We start from the raw sequence: 7802 nt of genomic DNA, 5'->3' as shown, positions 1-7802 counted from the left end.
ACTCGGATTATACTGCCAGGCTGTGGGGTTGGGGTTCATGTGTGTCCACCTGCTGTTGGGTGTAGAGCAAAGCAGGAAGTGGGGAACCTTGTCTTCAGCCGGTTTAATCGCACCTGCTGTCCTCCTCTCCCCCATACCTGCACATTGTCAGAGAACTCTGGACCTGCGTCTGTGACCAAGAATGAAGACCTGAGCTCAGGCCTTTTGCACCTTCCCATAGTCCTCGGGGCATGGCGGCGCCCTCAGCAGACAGTGGTCACGGGGCTGGGAAACCCGCCCTGCAGGTTCAGATCCAAGGAGCTGCTGCTCTGGGGTTTGCCCCACGATGTCTCCCCACCCCCTACCCCTGCAAACTGAATTTAACTTTGTGATGCCATCATCCCCAAACTTTTGAAAACTTTATAGATCTCTCTGTGAATGTATTTTATAATACAATTTATATACAGAGTTAAAGGGGGAAAATGCCCAGAGCATCCTTGTAAAGGCTGTATTTGAGAGTCTGTGGTTTGGCCAAAAGCCTGAGGAAAAAAAGAATCTCATACTCCCTTGACCATTCATGGGGCAATGTGGGAAAAAATAATATGTGGGGTCTTCTTTTTTTCTTTTTTTTTAAGAGGCAAGGCTTTGGAGCCAAACCCCTCCACCGAGCTTCACAGGGAAAGGAGTCTCCAGATTGAGGCTCCGTGCCAGGGCCGGTCGCTGTGAAAGCCACAAAGGGGCAGGCCTGGAAGGGGAAGGGCAGGGCGGGGCAAAAGGCAAAGGTTTGGCCGCGGAATGGCCAGGCCTAATCTCCCCCGCAGGGGTGCGTGGTGTACCTTCTACCCTGCCACTCCCGCCCGGATGCAAATTAGGATCAGAATTCAAGGGCTCTGCAGTTTGTTTGTGTTTTACAGGCGTTTTCTCAGGTGATTCGCTTACATAACCTGTAGACCAAGCTCTAGACAAGTGTGTCTGGTTCAGAGGTGATACAGAAATGAGGACAAAAGTACTGAGCCAGCGAAGAGCGAGCCGTCCTTTCCCTTGCTCTTTAATTCCGGAGCAAATCCCTTCCCCCAGACCCACTTTCTTCGTTCCAAATTGGCGGGGGGGGGGAGGAATAGGGCACCTGGGAGGCTCGATGATGGTTAAGTGTATGCCTTCTGCTCAGATCGTGGTCCTGGGGTCCTGAGGTCCGGGTTGGCTGGCTCCCTGCTCAGCGGGGAGTCTGCTTTCCCCCCTCCCTCTGCTGTTTCCCCTGCGTGGGCTCTCTGGCTCTGTGTGTGTGTGTGTCAAATAAATAAATCTGTTTTAAAAATTCACAATAGGGGTAAATAATCCTGTCTGTCTCCCTTCCTAGGAGAGATGTTTAGAATCGCTGCAGAAGTAGAACGTGGTGACACCTTTTTGGTTTGTTTGCGAGGGACTGAGCTGCTGGAAGAAAACACTTGGCGTGTTTATCTTCTTCCATCGTGGAAAGAACCCGAGTTGGGTGTTGTTAGGAAGCCCCCTCTCGGAGCCGGAAGCAGAGACTTTCTGTAACGGACGATGGTTTTTTTTTTTTTTTTTTTTAAAGATTTTATTTATTTATTTGACAGAGAGAGATCACAAGTAGGCAGAGAGGCAGGCAGAGAGAGTGAGAGGGAAGCAGGCTCCCTTCAGAGCAGAGAGCCGGACGTGGGACTCGATCCCACGACCCTGAGATCATGACCTGAGCCGAAGGCAGCGGCCCAAACCACTGAGCCACCCAGGCGCCCCGACGGACGATGGTTTGTGTATGCTGAGGTCCATCGCGCTCGGGAGAGGAAGGGATTGACGCTATTTAGGTTTCCTTTATCGTCTTTACTTTTCCAGGCGAAACCAAGCTTGAATGTGCCTCTTAGTGCTGTCATTTCCGTAAGTCAGTGGGCCATGCCCGAGGTCCCACAGGCCCGGCATCCCGTCTGCTCCCTGAGATTCCCCTTGCTCCCCCTGCCCCCCCCGGCTCCGGAGCCCCCCAGGTCTCTCGGGGCATCACAGAGGAGGACCAGGAACACGCAGAGTCTTGGCTGTGACGCGCTGTGCTGACCAGCTTCACCCCCTCCTTAGATTTGGTTCTGTAGCCAGGGAAGTCTGAGACCCAGGCTCCCGCTGCCCCCCACTCACGGTTCCTCTCAGGCTCTGTTCCCCGCCCGCCCCCAACCCCACCCCGGGGTTACCTGGGGGGTAATCTGTTACCTCCCCCCAAGGGAGAGGGCGCTTTTGTCCTAACCACAGCCAGTTTACATTCCAGGGCCTAGTGCTGGGATCCAGCCTAGGGAGCTAGAGACCCTGCCGCGAAGGCTCCCGCGCCCACCAGCCCACCCGACCACAAATTCCTGAGGTGCTGAGATAGTTGCTGAGATAGTTCCGTTGCTGCCTCCTTGCACGGGCGCGGCACCACGTCCAGCTGCTCTGAGGGGCAGGCTTGAGCAAGGCAGAAAGGGCCACGGCGACCGGAGAGCAGAGACCAGCTAGCTCGGGTAAGCGGCCCACCTTGAAATAGCCATGGGCCCTCACCGACCAGTTCCAGCAGGCACAGGTCCCAAGATTGCCAAAACGGGGCAACTTCCCCAGGTCCCCACCCTTCTTCCCTCTACCCAACACCGACACCCATGACCCTTGCCACCGGCTCAGCAGACAGTCGCTCCTTCGCTCTTCTGCCCGAGGAGCCCCTGTGCTGTACTCAGTAAACTTCTCTTTTATTCTGAGTTGGGGGAGTAGCTTCCCCCGTCAGCCCCCACCCAGTTGGGATGCCCCACATTTGGGGCCCCCCCATCCGATCGCTGCACTCCACACAGAGGGCGGTAATGTGGTTTTGGAATATAGGAGAGGTTCCGTGGGCTGGAGTCAGGAGCCGGCAACCAAGAAGGAATTCTTGAGATGTCTTTGGTGCCGAATGGTGGTTTACGAAAGCACGGGAACAGGACCCCATGGGGACAGGACCCGTGGGCGGAGAGAGCTGCTGCCCCCATCGTGTGAGGGGTGGTGGTTACACACTATGGGGTTGGTAAGGAAAAAGGGAGGTTTCAAAGGGATTTTCATATGTTAAAGGCTGTTAAGATGCCTGAGGTCTTGCCATTGTCAAGCTTGTTTTCCCCTCTGGCAAGGCATTAAAAGTAAGAGGGTTGGGAGATTCCTGGAAGAATGTCACCCCTTCCCACCCAGGAGTGCAGGAGTGCGGGGTCGGGGTCGGGGTCGGGGACAGAGTGTCCGCTAGTGCTTGGTCCTCAGCCAGCCTTCTGCTCCCTCATCAGCGGGACACGGGGACCGGGGAAGGGATCTGGGTCCCCCAGGTTGGGGGGGGTCGAATTTACTGTATTTTGCCCCCCCCATCCTTGGTGTGATTTCTGCAGCGACAGTTACTGTTTCCCCACAGCGCCCAGAGGCCACATGCCCGAGCCCCCAGGCTAGCAGGAACCCTCCCTGCACCCCGGGCATCACACCACCTGGCTTCCCAGTCCTCTAGCCACGGAACTTTGGACGAGTTCCATGACCCCTTCGAATTTCAGGGCTCGGTTTCTTTTGTAAAGTCGAGGAAGCAGTGTCTGCTGGGCAGATCAGATGTGGAGTCATTCGGCACGGAGCGTGGGGACAGTGCTAGTTCTCCTGGCGGACTGGCTCTGTGGCGGTGCAGCTCCTGGTCCTGGACACACGCCGGGAGGGAAGGAAGATGCGGGGAGCCAGAGTGGGGATGAGAGAGGAATTTGGGCTGCCTTCCTTCTGATCTCAGCTGGTTTAGTGCGGTCTTGTTTCCAGCTTGTCCCTGGGCTCAGGTGGAAGACTGTGGGCAAAGCATCCCCCATGGGAACCAGAACTCCGCCCTCCCCCAGCCAGGAGCGCCCTGAGCCAGCAAGCCCCCGCCTGCCCGCGACTGACTCCCTGCCGGACAACGGTGGATTGAACCTTCCCTGCTCCCTGCACATCTGCGCCGCCTTTGCCCAAACTTTGCCTTAACTTTGCCTTATATACACCTACAACTATTTTTCTTTTAAAGATATTTATTGGGGCGCCTGGGTGGCTCAGTGGGTTAAAGCCTCTGCCTTCAGCTCAGGTCATGATCCCAGGGTCCTGGGATTGAGCCCCGCATCGGGCTCTCTGCTCCATGGAGAGCCTGCTTCCTCCTCTCTCTCTGCCTGCCTCTCTGCCTACTTGTAATCTCTGTCTGTCAAATAAATAAAATCTTTTAAAAAAAATAAAAATAAAGATACTATTTATTTGACAAAGACAGAGACAGCGAAAGAGGAAATACAAGCAGGGAGAGTGGGAGAGGGAGGAGCAAGCCTTCCACTGAGCAGGGATCCTGATGCGGGGCTCGATCCTGGGACCCTGGGATCATGACCTGAGCCAAAGGCAGACACTTCACGACTGAGCCACCTGGGCACCCCACACCTACAACTATTTTCAGTATTTTGGAGGCAGACTTTGAAATGCCAGGCCACTGTCCTCGAGGTGGCGGCCTCACAGAAATAAATTCCTTTCTTGTTTCACCATGTCTGGATTTTGTCAGTAGCAAGTGGCCGGACCTGGCCTGTTTGGATGCTCACCTGCCCCATCCTGGTGCCCTTGTACCCCAGCCTGCTACAGGAGAGAGGGATGGAGGGGGAGGGAGGGACCTCGGGGCAAGGAGACACCCAGTCCGCTCCCCCTCCATTGTTAATGTTTTCTCTCTTCCCCCTAAACTCATCCTTTATCTACACGGGGAATGGCTTCCAGGTTCCTGTTGGGGGCAGAGCCCCACCTTTCCATTTGCTTAAAACAAACCCACCTAGAGCTGCCGCAGAGCTGGTGTGGGGGAGGGGGCCTAGAGGTTCCAGAAAAAGGTTTATTTGAAGCTTTATATCTTTTCCGGCCGTTCCAGATGAGGAAGGACTCTGCACTTTCACCCAAACTGGGTGAGGTTTGCTGCTGGCCTTGTTTCCCCACACCGAGACTGGTCCCGCTTGTGACATGAGGGTGCAGAAGTCCTGTTGCCCCCTTTGGGCACCGTGTTCAAAGGACAAACAGGCTGTCTTCGGATCACCGGGAAAGCTTGGGGCTCTCAGGGGGTTGGGGAGCAAGAGGTCACGGTCATGGCTCATGGCAGACACCCAGGGGCCCTGCAAACTCAGTAATAACAACTATGAGGACCGGGAGAAGAAATACACACTTTCATTAATCACCCAAGGAGCCTCCTCCTGTGTGTTGCTCACGTATTCAGCAAAGAAGCCTTGTGCACCTGCTGTGTGCCCGCACCAGGCTGGATGGCTGGGCGGCTCCGCGGGGAAGCCACAGGATGGAGTGGTGGTGGCTGTGTCTCCCGCTGTGACACGGCCCCGGGTTGCAGGGTCACGTGCGGGAGGTTCGGAGGGCCTAGAGAGCAAGATGGAGTCACTCATGTCAAGCAATGACAGAGGCAGTAAAGGGCACAGTAGCTATGAGACATCGCCGAGAACAGCGCCAGCGGACGACGCCCCAGAACTGGCGCGGAGCAGGAGCAGAGGCGTCTGCGGGGGCCCGAGCCTGGTTCGGTCCCTCCAAACAGGGAGGACTCTGGCAGCAAACCGTCCGCCTCTTCAGACAGGAGCTCTCTGTCCGACCACTTCGGAAAGGCTGCTGCCCCCGAGGGCTCTGCGGGACGGAACAGAACCGAGATCCTTCCCGGCTGGAGCTCAGCAGGCAGTGGGGGCCCAGAGCCGACCCGGACAGGACGGGACAGAGGCCTTGTCCCAGCAAGGACCACAGATGGCTGGCGGCCGGGGTTCATGCACTTCCCGTAACGGCTGTGTTTGCTTGCTTGCTTGCTGGGTGACTTACTGTCTGTTCTGCTCCGTGTGCCATCTCTGAAGCCAAGCTAATCGTGGGGCGAAATTTCATGGAGTTTGGAATCCTGAACCCGCTTTAGAATTCTGTTAACCTCGCTTTGTGACTGAATACAGCGGGCGTTGTGGAAAGCCCCAGCTCGGGTGTGGCCTTCAGAGCTCGCTCCCCACAGAGGCGCCGTGGGCTCAGCCCCGGGAGGAGGAGGCGAGACTGGGCAGAGGTCACCCAGCCGTGGCCTCAGGCCACCCCCCGGAACCCTGAAGCCAGCCTGGCCTTGCAGGCTTGTCCTGACTCGCTCCAGCTCTTGTCCCCATGCTGATCTGTCTGTGGCCATGGGCTGCCCTTTGGGCAGAGTGGCTCGCTCTCCAGAGCTGGGGCCGTCTCAAAAAATGCTTTTTGGGGCGCCTGGGTGGCTCAGTGGGTTAAGCCGCTGCCTTCGGCTCAGGTCATGATCTCAGGGTCCTGAGATCGAGTCCCACGTCGGGCTCCTTGCTCAGCAGGAGCCTGCTTCCTTCTCTCTCTCTCTGCCTGCCTCTCTATTTGTGATCTTGCTCTGTCAAATAAATAAATAAAATCTTTAAAAAAAAAATGCTTTTTGCTGCAAAGCTGTCCGCAGATATTCCCAGCAGCAGGGGTGAGTCTTTCCTGGAAGGCGGATCTGAGGAGCACCTCTGGGTGTCCACGGCTCTGGCTCTGAAATCTGACTTCCTGTGTGACCTTGGGCAAGAGGCTCAACCTCTTTGAATCACAGTTTATCCATCTGAAGAGAGTGCGGCATGACTGTGTCCACTCTGTAGTGTTACCAGGAGGATTTTCATTCTCAAGGTAGTGAAAGCCATAGAGCTCAGTGTGTCGTTTCCGGAAATAAGAAAGTCAGGTCTGGCCTTGAGGGGACTTTTATGCAATCATATAGGTCCAGACAGTTAAGATCCAATGTGAGGGGAGCATGCGTGAGGAGATCAAGGGGCCCCTCAGGAGTGGCCCCGACCCTATCTTGGGACGCTCCCCACACGGCGAGGGACATCAAAGCTGGGACCTGCGTGATCAGTAGCAGGAGCTGTCCAGGCATCGGGGCAGAAGCGTTAGGAGAGGAAAGGAGGCTTCAGGCAATGTGTCTAACATGTGCAAAGGTCCAAAGGGGGGAGAAAAGTGAGCGATGGTGTCTGGAGCCGGATGTCCAGGGAGTGATGGGGACAATGCAGCAGCCTCAGCCGGAGTCATGAACACTGACCTTGGCAAAGGCAGAACTTTCCAGAGGAGGTGTCTTCCACCTTAGGCATGGCCCGCCCTGTTCTCCTGGTTGGCTGGGGCTGGAACCAGGCAGCAGGGATGCCCTGGGCCTTGGAGGGAGGTAGTGGGTGCTGGGCAGAAAAGTGTCTTGACCTCCAAGGCCAGGAGGCCCTGCGCCCTGAGGTCTTCCTGCACACATGGGCAGGGGATGACCTGCCTGGTTGGGAACTGGGACCCTCCTCTGCTAACCCTGAACTTGGGAGGGAGAAGGGACCTGGGTCTTCCTTTGCACTTGCTCTCAGCATAGAAGTCCTTGGAGCACTAACCAGGGAGTCAGGAAAGCAGTGGGCCGTGTGGCTTTCAACCAGTCCCTTTACTTCTCTGGACCCAGGTATGGTTGAAGCAGATGGCCGGTTCTTAGGATCCGGTGGCTCTGGTTCCCCGAGTCTGAGGGATTTTCTTGTAGCTTCCCGCTGACAAAATCCCGTCTCTTGGTGCTTTGATCTTGCTTATCTTTACTTTCTTCAAGGAGGCCATTTCCTATTCTTCCTCCCTCTTGACCTCTTAAGGAGCTCTCAAGGCCACTCTCCTCTCTGCAGCCCCCTGAGAAGGAAACAGAAACAATAGGAATCACTTCCCCAGCAGCCCCGCTCCCTTGTCCAGAGGAGGCACCGAGTTGTTTTCTGGCCGCTGCTGTTTTCCCGATCCCACACACCCTCGGGCCTCCCTCCCTTGTGACCAGGGCTCTCCGCGGAAGGCCAGCAGAGGCCAAGCCC

This window comes from Meles meles, chromosome 17, assembly GCF_922984935.1.
Source record: "Meles meles chromosome 17, mMelMel3.1 paternal haplotype, whole genome shotgun sequence".
NCBI classification, from domain to species: domain Eukaryota; kingdom Metazoa; phylum Chordata; class Mammalia; order Carnivora; family Mustelidae; genus Meles; species Meles meles.
Note: the sequence above shows the minus strand (reverse complement) of the source record.